The sequence below is a fragment of the Podarcis vaucheri genome (genome assembly GCF_965113315.1).
Source record: "Podarcis vaucheri genome assembly, chromosome: 3".
NCBI lineage: Eukaryota > Metazoa > Chordata > Lepidosauria > Squamata > Lacertidae > Podarcis > Podarcis vaucheri.
In genome coordinates, this window is record NC_138761.1 from 22489159 (window position 1) to 22506256 (window position 17098).

The 17098-nt window shown below is 43.6% G+C and overlaps 1 long non-coding RNA gene across 5 annotated transcripts in view; it reads right to left on the reverse strand.

The window, feature by feature from the left end:
- Positions 1 to 5124: 5124 nt before the first annotated feature.
- LOC309529745 overlaps positions 5125 to 17098 on the reverse strand; it is a 54394-nt gene continuing 42420 nt past the window's right edge. For all 5 annotated transcript variants that reach the window (XR_014218403.1, XR_014218404.1, XR_014218405.1 and 2 more), the window contains 2 exons: positions 8079 to 8129; positions 5125 to 5406 (listed from right to left, as the gene is read on the reverse strand). This is a non-coding gene — a long non-coding RNA (uncharacterized lncRNA). The remainder of the gene's footprint in view (positions 5407 to 8078; positions 8130 to 17098) is intronic.

A 17098-nucleotide genomic window follows, 5' to 3' on the forward strand; every position in this document is an offset into this window, starting at 1 on the left:
ACACTTAGGGATCCACAGAGTCTTCGCAGCTTGCGTAACAGACCTCAGCAACTCAGCATTTTGGCTAATCTACTTTATTTACAAAGGACAACAATCCCACTTCACAGAACACAGTAACACAAACATTCTGTCTCCGTCACTTCCCACTCTGTGGAGTCAAAACATATACTGTCATGTGAAAGACAACAATCCCATGACTGCAATCATGGAGCAGGAATTCTAACAGGGCTGTCACATAGAAATACTTGTTCTCTGGTGCCCCAGAAGGCAGGACTAGAGCTAATAGGCTTAAGTTAAAGGAGGCCAGCTTTTTGTTAAACATTGGGAAAAACATCTTGACAGTAAGAGCAGCTCAACAATTACCTAGAGGGGTGGTTGTCTCTCCCTTGCTGGAGGTCTTTCTGTGGAGGCTTGGCAGTCATCATGGGAATGTTCTGGCTCTCCTGTACTTCCAGCACTGAGCAGAATTACATGGCTTGCGAGGCCCACTCCAACAGAATGATTATGCAAAAAGACAAAATTCACTAGATGGCCCCCTCCACAGAAGATAGAAGAACTCCTGTGCTAAGCTAAACCCAGTGCCCCTGGTGATGTTAATAAGCCAAGTGGATTGACAGCACTTGAAAGGATCACCCATTTATTCTGACAACTTAAAGTAGCTGTATGCTTCATGAGCAGATATCTCTCAGTGCATGATCTGGAAAAGAATCGCCTTGAGCAGAAAGGAACTGGCCAAAGTGTGCAGAATATTCTGCGCAGTTGAGGGTTTGCTGTTGTTTTCATGTTCATGTACGGATGCAATGCAAACCTTGAGAAAGTCCATCTTTCTTTGCTATAGTTAACATAAAAAGAAGAATCCCCTGGCTTTGCTAGGTCTCTAGTAGGGTTGGGGAACCTATGGTCCTTTAGATATTTTGGAGCTCTTAACATCTGTCAGGTCCAGGCAGAGTGGCCAAGGCATAGGGGTAATTGAGAGCCCTGTAACTTTCTTGCAGCCACAGGTTCCCCATCCAAGAATGGCTCCCAGATGATAGATAAGGTCCACCAATGGGGCTGCAGAAGCTACACATCAGATGAATCTAGAAGTCCAAGTTAGAACACAGCAGTAAATAAGACTCACTTCTGGGTCAGTTCCCATCTGCGCAGTCTCATACCACAGTCATGGCTTCCGCCTAAGAAACTTGGGATCTGTAGTTATTTAAGGGTGTTAGGAGTTGTTAAGAGACTCTTATTTCCCTGACAGAGCCACAATTTCCATACAGATTCTCAGGTGACCCCACTTTTTATGTCCTCCTATTATGAGAACTTCCCATTTATTCTTGCTTTCTGCTTCCAGCTCTTTAACCAGTTAAAGGTAAAGGTAAAGGGACTCCTGACCATTAGGTCCAGTTGTGGCCAACTCTGGGGTTGCAGCACTCATCTCGCTTTATTGGCCGAGGGAGCCGGTGTACAGCTTCCGGGTCATGTGGCCAGCATGACTAAGCCGCTTCTGGCGAACCAGAGCAGCACACGGAAACGCCGTTTACCTTCCTGCAGGAGTGGTCCCTATTTATCTACTTGCACTTTGACGTGCTTTCAAACTGCTAGGTTGGCAGGAGCAGGGATCGAGCAAAGGGAGCTCGCCCCGTTGCGGGGATTCGAACCACCGACCTTCTGATCGGCAAGTCCTAGGCTCTGTGGTTTAATCCACAGCGCCACCCGCGCTGATCCATAAAATGACCTATCCTCTTATCCCAAGGCTTTAAGCTTGCTCATTAGTCTTTGGTGAGAGACTGTATCAAAAGCTTTTTGAATGTCCAAGTACACAACGTCTATTGGATCACCCCTATCCACATGCTTACTGAAACACTCATCTATTAAAATATTAGTTATTTCTAAAAAATTATGTTTGTGGAAGCCATGCTGATCCTTCCTCAGCAAGATTTGTTCTTCTAGGTAAGTGGCAATTGCCTTTGCTTATCTTGACCACTCCCTTTGTGTGGTGGCACAGATTTGGCTCAGAGGGACAGGACAAATGACTAGGGAGTAGCAAAACTGTTGAAGAGGAAGTGGGCTACTCAAGGACAAGAGGCCCTCGAAGGTTTCTTGCCCAAATGCCCCCCAAACCCAGAGCCAACACTGGTCAGAAGCTGGAGGCAGGTTTTGCCTGGACAGGAACAGTGTCTTGGAGTGCAATGCTTCACTTTTGCATACTGCTGTGAATGGCAACCATTTGCTTACGTCCACAGTGACACCAAAGGACATAAGGGAGGCACACTTCCTCCCTTATCCTGGAGTCCCACCCACAGAGAATTAAATATGTTCTTATCTACATAGCCCAATCCTGGCTTCTGCTTCTAGATGGCACTTGTGAGTGACAGGAGAGTGCGATGGCTTTTATTAGGATGCTTCTGATAACTAGGAGCAGTTGAAAGCTATTGTCATTCCTCTTTAGTAGAGGAATTCATGCCAGTGCTTGATTAACTGCTGTTGGAAAGTGTTGAGCACTCTGAGCTCCCAGGCTGTGCTAAATTCCCGAAACAGCATCCCAGCCAATCATTAATGCCTATTCCTAGTGCCATGGACACCATTTACAAAAATAATGGTGCTTCAGATGGAGCTGTAACATAGACACCCCTCTATTTGAGGAATTAGATTAAAATTTTGTGACTGTGGCTTTTTGTTGCTTAGGTAACCACTGTTAACATGGCCTCGTAAAGGTCTACTTCCTCAGTTGAGACTGAAGAGGTAGAATTAATCATGAATATATTGACTGCTGCACTGTTAGAGATAACCTCCAGACAAAATGTCCCCAAATTACTGAGGCTGTCAGTTGATTAGATTTTGTTCATTCATTAATCACCTGTCTTTTAATTGATTAATTGATTATATTTAAATAAATCTGAATACTAGAAAAATCTTAACACATGTTCCTTTTTAGGTCATTTTGCTTGATTTATCTACTAATTAAATCTTGCAACCCAACAAATTACCACTGGAATTTAGAATCTTGTATGTGGCAGAGTTAGTAAAACTAACAAATATCCTACGGATGTGTAATGGAAGATAAAGTAGCAATAACTTTAAATCAATATAGTCTATTTCGTACTGAAAATGTATTTGTTAACTCTCTGGAAGGCTCTGGTTGAACTCAGTGAAGTTTAGTTTTAAGTAACTTGGGGCTAAGAATAGAGTTGCATAATACTGTATTTTGCTATCTCATGGTGACATAAGGTCTCTTCTGCACTTTCCCTGGTTGAATTACATGGGCAATTCATCATCATCATCTTCATCGTCATTTTATTTGTATGCCGTCTTTCCACACACACACAAACACAAAATCATTCTCCTAGGAGCTTCCCTTGGAATACAACAGCTTTAATCAAGCAAATATTGATGAATATGTTTACATACTAGATCTGGCAAAAGAAGCAGCAGCATGAAATCACTTGGTAGATTTTTCTTTTTTAAAATCAGGCTACAACAGATTGAAAGACCTGGGGAAATCAAAATATATTTGCTTGGCACTGAAATGACATCAAGGTAGGTTCCAGGTGAGCCTCTCAGAATTATGCTGCTGCCACTGAAGGCCCTCATCCTGAAACTACCTTTTGCACCTCATATTGTGAGGAGGGTCCATGTAAGGCCACCATGATGTTCCACATAGACACATATGGAGAGAGCTTACACAGAAGAGAGAGACTGTTAATGTCATCTATTAAGCCAGGAGTAGTCAATGGGTTGTCTCTCCAGATGTTGTTGGACTCCCATCAACCCTAGTCAGGATGGCAAATGGTCAGGGATGATGGGAGTCATAGTCTAACAATTTCAGCAGAACATAAAATTTGCAATCCCTGCACCAAGCTGAAATATGGTTGCACATTGCTTTTCAGGTGTAAGATATTTGCTAAGCTGCTGCAATACATGGAATGTTCATAAATATCCTAACTACCAAGGGGAAAGGTTTCAGCAGCTCCATGTTGAAAAGCAACACTGCTTTTCTGAGAAAAGTGAAAGGTCAGCTTGAGAGAAAACTATTCCGTGACCTAATGGAATCGCTGTGTGCTTTGGCAATATCTATGGAAAGGCAGATGCACCATAGGCCAGGGTCTATGTCAGAGTAGACACAGTGAGTCGGAGGCTGAATTTCACATATAGATTTGATCTAACCATAAGAACATTTAGCTGTACACCTCCCCACCTTTTTTTGTTCCATATGAATATGCCTTTGTATCTATAAAACTGCATCACTACAGAAATTTAATACAGGGAGAAATGGTCATGTTTTCGCTTCATCATCATTTCACCAAGCTGACATGGTGTCATCTCAATCAAGATTTGATACATCACCTTCACCACAACCTGGACAGCAGCATCTCCAAACTGATAAGCTTTTTCGGAGACCGAGACTTGAAGATACGCCGACACTATGCTGACTCTGCACCTAAACAGACTTGGGACGTGTACTTTCTAGCCCAGTATAACTATGGAAGGGTTTACTGCAAGAGACAGTTTCTCTGTTATTTGAGCACACGACATGACATGAATTGTCATAACTATTACTCAGTATAATCTGCTCGGCCTGAATCTTGGCTTTGTCAGACACAAAGGTGCAATTTACACAACCATTTCCCCCATGTGGTGGTTGCATGATAAAGTTGCAGAATCAGACGTTTGGAAAGGGCCTTGGAAACCTTATAGTTCAACCCCCTGCCCCATGCAGCAGCATAGCTGTCAACTTTTCCCTTTTCTTGCAAGGAATCCTATTCGGAATAAGGGAATTTCCCTTTTTTTAAAAAAAGTGAAATGTTGACAGCTATGTGCAGGAGACAATGACAGCAGCCCAGGCATATGCTCACCCAACTTCTGCTTAAATACTTCCAGTGCACAAAGGCATTGAACACAACTGGCTTTAAAAAAATGTAATTAGTATGGGTGCTCCTGTATCAGGATAAATGGTAATTCTTCCGTTGGAGCAAAAGTCAGTTTGTGGGGAAGAAGATCCATTGTGGTGCAAGGGTGAAAGGGTTTAATGCCTCTTCCTGTGTGCTATGCCACACACTATTTCTGTATTCGATTTTTTAAAAAATCTGTTCAGTACCACAAGATCTGCTTATGGTCACTGATTTATTTATTTTTTTTAAAAAAAGAGGGAGCAGCAATGGGTACCAGCCATGATAACCAAATGGAACTGCCAAGTTCAAAGTTCTGTGTACTTCTGAAGAACAGATGCTGGTGACCAACAACAAGGGAGGGAAAGTTGCCTTCAGGTCCTGCTTTCAGAGGCGTCCAGCTTGATCATGTTTAAAACAGAATGCTGGATTGTATGGCATTTGGTCCAGTCCAGGGGAGGTCTTCTTATTTCTTGCAAATCCCACTTGCTCCCAAGGAATATCCTGACTCACCATTTGCCTCCAAGTGAAGTCTCTGGAGAAAATAAAAAAAGGTATGCACTTGGTATTCAGGATACAGAGCGCTGCAAAACTCAACTCTATGGCACATTCTGGAAAAGTGAATGCAAATCAGACATTTGCCTTTCATTTGACGAACACCCAGCCTCCCCCGGATAGTTCTGAGTGGAGTGATTGATTGAATGATTACTTTATAATGATACTTTATAAGCTGTGCCTGTTAATATAGCAGTTTGTTTATAACAGGCACTTATATATAATGTTGTAAATACATAATGCATCAAGAATGATTGAGCTCTGTCTGGAATGCAGCGAGAAACAATACGGTGTCGTGGCACTTCGGGGTATTTTCATTTAGGGTATACTGGAACGCAGTAAGGAACAACGGGATGCTGCGGCAGAGAGGTGTGTTCAGTTGGCTAGGCATGTAGCGAGAAGCGTTAGAGTGCTGTGGTAGACATCTCTGTCTGCTTTGGCCTAGTATGGACTCTGGAATGTAGTCAGGAGCAGCACTATCCTGTTGTGAGTCTTTCCAGGACACAGTAAGAAACAATGGAATGATGTAGCTTGCAGGTATGTTCTCTTTGTTAAGTATGCAAACTGCCTGGCATACAGTAATAAACAACACAGTGCTATAGTATGCTGGTCTGCTCATTTGACAGAGTGCAAATTCTTGAATATGCAAATTCTTGAATCCATGAGGATGTGTTTCTTAGTCTAATTAAATAACTTAGTTGGATTGTTACTGCAGTGAACAGGGCCTTGGCCATCCAACTCAGTATTATCTAGCTCCACTAATGGGCAGGATTCCTTTTTTAAAAATTAAAGGTAAAGGGACCCCTGACCGTTAGGTCCAGTCATGCCTGACTCTGGGGTTGCGGCGCTCATCTCGCTTTATTGGCCGAGGGAGCCAGCGCACAGCTTCCGGGTCATGTGGCCAGCATGACTAAGCCACTTCTGGCGAACCAGAGCAGCGCACGGAAACACCGTTTACCTTCCCGCCAGAGTGGTACCTATTTATCTACTTGCACTTTGATGTGCTTTCGAACTGCTAGGTTGGCAGGAGCAGGGACCGAGTAACGGGAGCTCACCCCATCGCAGGGATTCGAACTGCCGACCTTCTGATCGGCAAGTCCTAGGCTCTGTGGTTTAACCCACAGCGCCACCCGCGTCCCATATACGTTTCTTAGTCTACTTAAATAACTTGGTTGGATTGATACTGCAGTGCACAGTGCCTTGGCCATCTAACTCAATATTATCTAGCTCCACTAACAGGCAGGATTCCTTTTTTTAAATTACTTTTTATTAATGTTTTACCTCCACCTTTTTAAATGTTTCATTAATAACAATCCACATTAATACAATACCAAACCATGCCAAATCTTCATCAAATCTTCATCAAAAGAGCCAATTAAACAATTCCAAACTAAACATTTTTGGACTCTCCAGGACTTCTGTCCCTCAGTCCTATCTGGGGATGCCAGGGATTGAACGTGGAACCTTCTGCACACAAAGAAAATGCTCTTCCAATCAGCTATGGGCATTCTCCATGTGGCACGGTGCAAGGAGAATGCAACTGTAGACAGTGGTGCAGTGGTAAATTGCAAAGTGCAGGAGCCCATCATGACAGTCAACATAGCTAAGCCCACAAGGAGAGTCCAAAAATATAGGCAGCTTGGTTTATTATGTACTCACACACAGAGAGAGAGATAGGGCATCAATACATAGCATAATACCCAATATATTAAGATCAGCAGAAAATCATGGAACAGTGAGCTGGGAGCTGGGAAAGGGTGGTGTAGTGGTTAGCCTGCTGTGACTGATCAGCATTTTGAGAGTCAAATCACTGCAAATAGGTTGCCTGGCTTCTCTTCAGATCATTTCAGACTGCCATCTTTTTGCAATAAAACCACGAGGATGAAGTATGAACTCCATCAAAAAAAGGGAACTAAGTATGCAACCTGCTTTTTGGATTTTCCACTGTGCTAAGCTATCAGAAGCAAGAGAGAACTTGGAAAGCTCATTAGCACTGCATTCATCTGCCAGAGCAAGGAAGATCCATCAATAACCCTGGCATTTTGGCACATGAGGCCATCACCCCCGCTCTGAAAATAGTCTCGGAGCAGCACTCCCTTGTATTCCACTTCCACTAAATCGCTGGTAGTAGACAGACGTTCATTTGGCTAAGCTGCTGTTTTAATTGGGGTGGCTGAGCAAGGGGTCACAAGGAATAACTGCTACCTGTTCCATCTCATGTGGAGTTCAAGATGAAGTTCATTTCAAACTAAAATGTACATGTCACCATAAATCCCAGATAGTTATGTGTATACACACACACACACACACACACACACACACACATTGTGCTTCTTGCAATGTTGTTGCCAGATGTTATCTTTGCTGATAATGGAGCCAGTTAAGACTAGAAAGAGCTATTTTGCTTGCTATATTAGCACTTCCACTTTAGAATAATCCCTCTAGCATGATTCCGTAGTATTTACAATTTTTGTAAGTACCGATTATATTTTCAAAGTCAAAGTGGAATAAAATTAGTGCATTGTAGACAGTCATTGTGCTTTCTTTAGTAGTCAGCCTTACACGTATTTGAATAATGCTTTATGAATGTAATTTGAAAGGTAAGAGCTTGATTCCTTCCCCCCCCCTTTTTAAAATAAAAAATACACTTACATGGGCAGTGTGAGCTCTTGCTGAGGATCTTCGGTGCATGGCTATTGTGTCCTTGGAGAGTTAATAAAGAAAAACTTGGTTACGTAAGTTCACAGTGGCATGTGGGTGGCATTCAGGTAAATCAGTATTTATTCGCATTCTTCCAGTAGCCAAGGGGGGGAAACCCCTATTTTGATCATGCCACTTACACAGCCAGTTTCAACTTGAGAAAATGAACAGTATAAATATCTCATTCACAAATGTCAAAAAAATAAGGGAGAGGCTTTATTTTTGGCCATCACCAGCAACTGATTTTTATGAAGGGGCATTTCAAAGGACTTCGTTCTCCATCTGCGATATATGAATAGCTGTCCGCAGAAATGATTTAGGAGCATGGGAAACGGTGCTATACCAGAACACCATGCATTTAAAGCACTATAATACCACTGTAAACGCTCCCCCAACTCCAAGAATTCTGGGAGCTACAGTTTGTTAATGTTGTCGACAGGGCTTTTTTTCAGCCGGAACTCACCGGAACTGAGTTCCAGCACCTCTCAGGTGGGCGCCATTGCTATTCTAAGCGAACAAGGGAGGTGTTCATGGTCAGTTCTGGCACCTCCTTCTCTAGAAAAATGGCACTGGTTGTCAAAGACCCCTACTCCCCTTACAGAACTACAATTTCCCAAGTTGCTTAATAATCATCCTTCTCCACAGGGAATTCTGTTTTTGTTTTTTAAAAAATAATATTTATTACTTTTCCAACAATTTAAACACCACAAAAAGAAGAAAAAAACAATACAATACCAAAACACTACATAACACTTAACACATTAAACTAACAAAACAAAACAAAAAACACATCAAACAACATCGAACAACATCAAATCAACATCAAACAATTTCAATATCTTATCTTTCATTCACTTATTTCAACAACCTCCTCACACCTCCCTTTTTGTATTCCACTTCTGTTAATTGTTTCAACAATTCCTTTCCATCTTCCTCTGTTTTCTATCCTATAATTATCTTAACACATTCTAACCTTATTTTTTCCTTTAATACTCTATTAATTTTATACCTAGTTCCTTATAACATTTCTACTAAAGCCATATAACTTCAGGGAATATACTAAAGCCATATAACCCAGGGAATTCTGGGAACTGCAGCTCCTTGAGGGAAATAGGGAGTCTCCTAACAACTCTTGGTATCCTTAGCAAACTACAGCTCCCAGAATCCTTTGGGTGAAGCTAAGTCTGTTTAAAGTGTAACATAGTGCTTTAAACGTATGGTGTGAATGTGGTCTCTGACCAGCAGCTGAGGTCTTTGAACCTGTCTACCTGTTACCTGATGTTTTAAACAGGTGAATGAACCTGGGGCCTTCTGCATCCACTATAAGCGAGCCATGGTTTCTCCACATTTGGTAGCAAATGACTTTCCAAATAGGTGCCTTATAAAGTACTCATGACCAATGTCAATAGATTACTCTTTGGCAGCTGAAATACATCTCTGACACTCTTCCCCTCCTCCCCAACCACCACCTCCAATATTATGATGCTGTGGAGCAGGGGGTGGAATTAACAAGCAATGTCATCACTCCTTGTAGATAAACACATGCGTAGAGTGTCAGGCATAAGTAGGAGATTACAGAACGCATCTTCCTAAGTGCCACTTATAAATACAACACGTGTAGCTTGCGGAAAAATGTCATCTAAAGAGAAAAGCAAGACTTTGCAACCACGGTGGATTATATCATTAGCCAAACTGGAAAGTAATCGCTGCTTGTGGCTGCCAGAATATGTCACTATCCTGGAGTCTGCTGCTTCCTGAGCAGAAAAACAAATCACCAAGTTTAAATTAATACACCAAAGAGCAAGTGGTAAGCTCTATAAAAGGGATATGTAAATTAGAAATAGCAAGTGTGTGGGAGAATATGGGAGCAGAACATGGCTTAGGAATGCCAAAGCAAACTTGCGAGATGTGGCAGACAAAAACCTATTTGCAAATGCTTATTTGCATTTATTTATTTTCTGTTTAAACCTGTATCATAAAGACAGAAGGGATCTGCTGGTGCTGTGGGCCTCTCACAGACCTCTAGTCGATCAGTGTGAGAACAAGATGCTAGATGGCATCTAAAACTAGCTAAATTATTTTGGCAATACAATGATAAAGAAACAGTGATGTGCTGTCCTTTCATGACACCACACAACAATTGCCTGAGACAGCCACCTCAGTCTGCCTAAAGATACAGTCATACCTCTTGTTATGTTCAGTTCAGGTTACGTCTTTTCAGGTTGCATCCTGTGGCGACCCAGAAGTACCGGAAAGGGTTATTTCCGGGTTTCGTCGCTCGCGCATGCGCAGACGAGCAAAATGATGTAACGCACATGCGCAGAAGCGGCGAATCACAACCTGCGCGTGCGCAGACGTGGGTTGCATTCCTTTCAGGTTGTGAACGGGGCGCAGGAATGGATCCTGTCTGCAACCAGAGGCCAGTTCAGATAAGCTATTTCATGCCACCTTTTACCAGCTGAAAGCAAAAACAAACCAACAATGGCAATGTATGGACTCCATTATTTTTCTGGCTCGTTTCAGAAATCTATATTGCCATTGTGCAAATCTATTCTGTTGACACTCTTTCATAAAGTCCCAATGAATCGTACCAACAAAATGAACTTGCTCTTCTTCAAAAGTGAAGCATGCACTGGGTCTCACTTTGTTTTAAATGCATTATATATACTCAAAGTAGAACCATACTTGTGCAGAAAGTAAAGAGAGAGAGAGAGAGAGAGACTTGACGGCTTTATGTTTGATTCACAATCGAAACCACAGTAGACGTCACAGGAGGTTTAAGACCAAGCACACACACATATACTTAGTGCACTTGATTACAGATCAGCAGGGAATAAACAAAAACACCCCCTTTTTGTTATATTAAAATCATACTTTTGTTCCCATGTTAGATGCTCATAACACCGCTCTCTCAGAAATGGAACAAGCAGCACGAAGTCGTTGCAGCTGCAAACAAATATCTCATTTACCATTTTCATTTAAATGTATTCTGGAAGGAAATGGTAAGGAGGGTAGCACACTCATTCTTCAAATGAGAAGACGTTTTAGGGGGAGAAAAAACAACAACCCAGAGTCCTTAGGAAGTCTGTCGTAATATGCATAATCCCGAATAATACACAACAATTGGGGAGGGGGAGAGATGAAGAAGATTTGCAGCCACCTCAGCAAACACTCAGGATGCAGGAGAAAATCAGCACCTGCCTAGAGGGTGAGGATGAGCCTGGAAAGCAAGTCCTATTATGAATGGTTGAAAGAGATGGAGAAAAGAAGATTAAGGAGAAACACAACAGTAGCCTTCAAACATCGGAAGGGCTGCCCCATAGAACATAGACTGTGTGCGCACCAGCACATTAAAAGCACACTTCTCCAAAGAACCCTGGGAACTATAGTTAACTCTGCAACAGAGATACAATTCCCAGGACCTTTAACAAACCACAATTCCCAGGATTCTTTGGGGGAAGTCACATGATTTAAATGCATGGTGCACACGCAACTTTGTGTGTTCTTCCAGGGCTGGAAATAATGGGTAAGAGTAGCAAGGAAGCAGATTTTGGCTAAAAGCATTAGCAAAAACCTCTGGTGGACAGCAGAGCAGGTTGCAAAGCACTCCTGCACTGGAGGGTTTTAAGCAGAGGGAGGATGGTCACCTGCCAGGAATGCTTGAGTTACATCTTGCATTTATGTCATGCAGTGAACAAGGGAGGTAAACTAGATGTAAAATTCTACAAGAGGAGAATTGGAAAGAGGAGCCAAAGGACAGAGGGGGGGTGGTTCTGAAGCACCAAGTAGACATTATAATGTATGTGTATGAAGAGATAATTCATAGTTATTAGACATGGGCATTATCAGGTGATGAGTTTATCGTTTAATATGTTGCCCCCAATGCCAGTTATCCCACTACTGCAATCTGTGGTGACTGATATCTGATAGCCATTTCACACAACCAAGCCAATACAGTGGTACCTCGGGTTAAGAACTCAATTCGTTCTGGAGGTCTGTTCTTAACCTGAAACTGTTCTTAACCTGAAGCACCACTTTAGCTAATGGGGCCTCCTGCTGCCACTGTATCGCTGCTGCGCAATTTCTGTTCTCATCCTGAAGCAAAGTTCTTAACCTGAGGTACTATTTCTGGGTTAGTGGAGCCTGTAACCTAAAGTGTCTGTAACCTGAAGCATCTGTAACCCTAGATACCACTGTATACGATAGTTTACAGTGATCACATGCGATACACACTTTATCAGCAGAAGTGATTTGGAAAACATCTCTAAACCTAGGGATGTTGATGATGAAGAAGAATTTCATTTATTAATTGCTTCCCACTAGGCACCCTGAAGTGATTTACAAAATAATAAAAACATATATAAGATAGTTACATAATACAGATGGAGACCACACTTATATTGGGTTGGTGGGTTTTTTTTAATACATTGGTCCCTTCAATCACAAGGGAGCATCAGGATAAAGACTCCCTGGAAGAGAGGGGAGTGGTTGTGGGCAGGAGCCCGAGCACCGCCCCTAGCAGGGGGCATTAGCCCCCTGCCTCCTCCTCCCACCTGGCTGGCGCCCACGCCCCCTCGGCAGGCATCCAACCAGGTTCCTTCGAGGGGGCGTGTTCAGCAGCCTTTTGCGGCGGCGCCAGCCTCTCCTCGGCCTCATTCCCTTGCGCCTAATCTTGGTCTGCCACACGGTGTTCGGGTTTCCTGGTTCTCGAGAAGAGGCATGAGCTGGGAAGAGCTTATGCCATTGCTGTGGGAAAAAGTCGCCACATTCGGCCCTCCCGACATCCTTGTCATTTAATTAGGGGAAAATGACCTTGCTTACAGAAGGAGTGCAGACTTGTTGTGGAATATAAAAAGAGACTTGGATGCGTTTGCTGCCTTGTGCCCCAGAACAACGGTGTTCTGGTCCTCCTTCCTGAAGAGAATTTTTTAGCGCGGTGCGCTGAGCTGTATGGCCATTGAAAAAACCAGGAAACCTGTAAATCGGGCAGTGGCCCGTTGGGTGCGCTTCATGAATGGCCGAGTCATTTATCATGACCAAATCCGGATCGGCGACCGGGCCTTATACCGGAATGACGGGGTGCATCTCTCAGGCCTGGGGAACGACATTTGGCTAGATAGTGTCATCAGCAGCATTAGGGATTGGTTGCAGCCGTGAGGGTATTGGCGGCGAGCCTTATTGGCTCGGGTGGCGGTTAGGCATTGGAATAATGTGTTGCGGTGTGTCGAAGTGCTGGGTGTGGCCATCGCCTATGCCTTCAATTTTTGGGTATTCCGTTAAAGGAATCTGGCGGTCGTGTACTCTGTCTGATGCCTGCTTGGTGGGAGGCCATGGCACGACCCCCGGTGACATCAGGGGAGAGCCTATAGTTGGATTAGCATCAACAGGCTCCACCTACTGTTGAATAAACCCCCTTGTTTTAGACATCCAATGCCTAAGCCAATACCTTTTCACTGCTGTAATCAATAAAGTTGTGGCCTCTTCTTGCCCATTAACCTTATATCACGTGTCCTTGTGTATTTATTTCACATTGCGGGGTCGGGTCCTCGAACCACAATCAGAGGTTGCAGTTTTGGACTGTGCAAATCTTTAACTAAACCTTGCCCCGATTGTGCAGCACACAGTTGTGCCCACTCTCCAACTTTGCACCCTGTGACCGTTCAACCAAAAACACCAGCAGTATGGGCCTAAGGTTGCAAACATGAATACGTAGTGGGGCCATATGGTCACTGAGGTTTGTTCCAATAGCTATTGATCACCTGAAGGTAGTCTCTCTCTTTCATGTTTGCCCAGAGGGGCGAGAATACCAGGAGGACTCTGCAACAGACAATTGTGTATCTCTGTGAGGGTTTCTGGTCTTCTAGACAAGGAGCTACCCTGAATGTATTTTGTTGCTGGAAATGAGGGGATATCAGGATCAGTCCTGATGGATCAGAGGAAAAGCTAATCTAGTCCAGCATTCTGTTCTTACAGTGGCCAATGAGAGAGAGAGAAACTTAAAAACATGGTGGATGGGTGAATAGAAAGGAAGAGGGAGTTAGAGTGTAGCCAAGTGGTTGGAGTATTGGCAGAGTGTTGGAGTTTGAGAATGGAGAGCAGGATTAAAATTCCTGTACATAGCATGATGTTCCATGGGTGACATTAGGCAGCCTAATTCTGGTCACATTCCACATCATACATTTAAAACACATTAAAAGCAGTCAGTGTAGACAACACAAAGATGAATGGACCAATGGGCTCCCATGGTATGAGGCACCTTCCCACTATCTATTATTAATTATTATATTATTATTATTATTATTATTATTATTATTATTACTATTATTACTATTATTTTCTTTTAGGATATGCTCATTAGGGAATATGGTAAAAGATAGTGACTGATTACCTCATGTGCCCCTGAAGTTGGCTCTAGAAGGTGGGGTTAGGAGAACCCCCAGAACAGCATATGGGGGAGAAGAGAGGGTAAGCCAAAATGCATGTCCAGATGGAATGATCGCCTTGGTGTGACACTGAATTCCTCCCTTGGTCTTTCTGTATTCCTAGATACGTTCTCCTGTGAGCTACCCATGCCAACATGAAACAACCTACACACACACACACACACACACACACACACACACACACCAGTGCAGACTCATATAATAGTTGAGTATGTATAACTCATGGACGTGGGTGACGCTGTGGGTTAAACCACAGAGCCCAGGACTTGCCGATCAGAAGGTCGGCGGTTCGAATCCCCACAACGGGGTGAGCTCCAGTTGCTCAGTCCCTCCTCCTGCCAACCTAGCAGTTTGAAAGCATGTCAAAGTGCAAGTAGATAAATAGGTACCGTTCCGGCGGGAAGGTAAACGGCGTTTCCGTGCACTGCTCTGGTTTGCTGGAAGCGGCTTAATCATGCTGGCCACATGACCCAGAAGCTGTAGGCTGGCTCCCTCGGCCAATAAAGCGAGATGACCGCCGCAACCCCAGAGTCGGTCACGACTGGACTTAATGGTCAGGGGTCCCTTTACCTTTATGTATAACTCATATAACAGTGCAGACCAGCTTCCTACATATAAACTCAAGCTAGATTTCTGTTATATACGCATTCATATACTGTACGTATATATTATAATTTGCAGCTATATGAGGGTTACTTAGAAACAACAACAACCTGTATTCTTTCTACCCTAGCTAACAAGTTTGTAATTCTGCAAACAAATCCCAACCTGAAAGCAACTGTGCAGGAAGGCGATTGCTGCAAACACGCCACGTAATGAGAAATTCCCATTTCCTGCATTACGGCGTTAGGCGAGTTGTGTGATATTGCCATTACACTTTGTCGATATTAGGAGAGGGGCCATATTTTAAAAACGTACGCTGGAGTGGAGCACACAAATGGCTGTTTGGTCTCTCCCCCTCCCCCGCCACCCAACAAATCGGGAAGTGGCATTCCGGAGCTACGATGCGGCTGCGATATCTTACAAGTCAATTTGTTCGTCTCATTTTCAGATGATGCAGCTATTTATCTCACATGACTAGGCCTATAGCGAGGTCCCTAAAGAGGAGGCACGCCACCTCACCGACGGCAGCGACAAAAAGGTCAGGTTGTTGGACAGGTCCCTGAAAAAAACATCTCCCTTGTCTTGCAACTTTTCCCTCCCCCGATCTACTGGACATGTCCAAACTGAAAAGGTCTAGTTTACCTAAGGGACCAGCACCTCCCCCCCCCAGCCCCATTTTTATATTGCTGTGGGGTTAATAGCTATGTCGTGTGGGGTCAGGGAAGACATCTGTGTCTCAGATAATATGCTTACGGTGATTACCACACATAATTGACTGACCTTCCCTCATTCTTCGCTGGCTGCAGGCCATGCCTGATAGGAGGAGATGCTCTGGAGGAGTTTATTTTCCATCACACACAATTGTGCTGCTGAGCAAATATTTTAGCAAGCTTTGAATGCATCACCTCTCAGGCTCTGGGCTTGACAGTTAAAATATGAAGGCTGCGGCCAACTTAATAATATTAGATTTTAAATCAGCTTGCAGAAGGGAGGGAAAACATGAGCAAATCCTACTTAAAGTACGTTTTTAGATACACCTAAATAAGTGCTGAACTCTGGCAGTGGGGTTTTTTTTGGAGTGGGTGGGTAGGGGGGAGAATCTATCTGCCTTGGGTTTCTTTCCTAGCTTCAACCCGCCTTGCCTCAAAGCATCCGAGAAGAGCTGTATCAAAAGACAGCAGGGGGAAAACTGCAAATAAACCAAATCTGGGAGATGCTGAACCGCAGGTGGTACAAATATGGCAAATGCTGTGTTTGTGCAGCTGCACATTTAAAGTATACCTAAGAGCATCAGGGGAATGGCTGCAGGAGCGGATTTTAATCTCAGAAGACGTGTGCAAAAAAAAGGGGGGGAGACTTTCTGCCAAGTTCACCTGACACCTAAGCAACAGTTTGATGCCCTCTCAAAGCATTTCACAGCATCTTCAATCTGTTGTTGTTGTTGTTTAGTCGTTTAGTCGTGTCCGACTCTTTGTGACCCCATGGACCAGAGCACACCAGGCACTCCTGTCTTCCACTGCCTCCTGCAGTTTGGTCAAACTCAGGCTGGTAGCTTTGAGAACACTATCCAAACATCTCATCCTTTGCCGTCCCCTTCTCCTTGTGCCCTCCATCTTTCCCAACATCAGGGTCTTTTCCAGGGAGTCTTCTCTTCTCATGAGGTGGCCAAAGTATTGGAGCCTCAGCTTCAGGATCTGTCCTTCCAGTGAGCACTGAGGGCTGATTTCCTTAAGAATGGATAGGTTTGATCTTCTTGCAGTCCATGGGACTCTCAAGAGTCTCCTCCAGCACCATAATTCAAAAGCATCAATTCTTCAATAGATCTTCAATCTATTGTTTACCTAAAACCCAAGATATTATCATGTGCAAGGGTGCATTCAGACTTGGGGATTATTTCATTAGTTTTCCTGGTTAGAATGCCAGTAT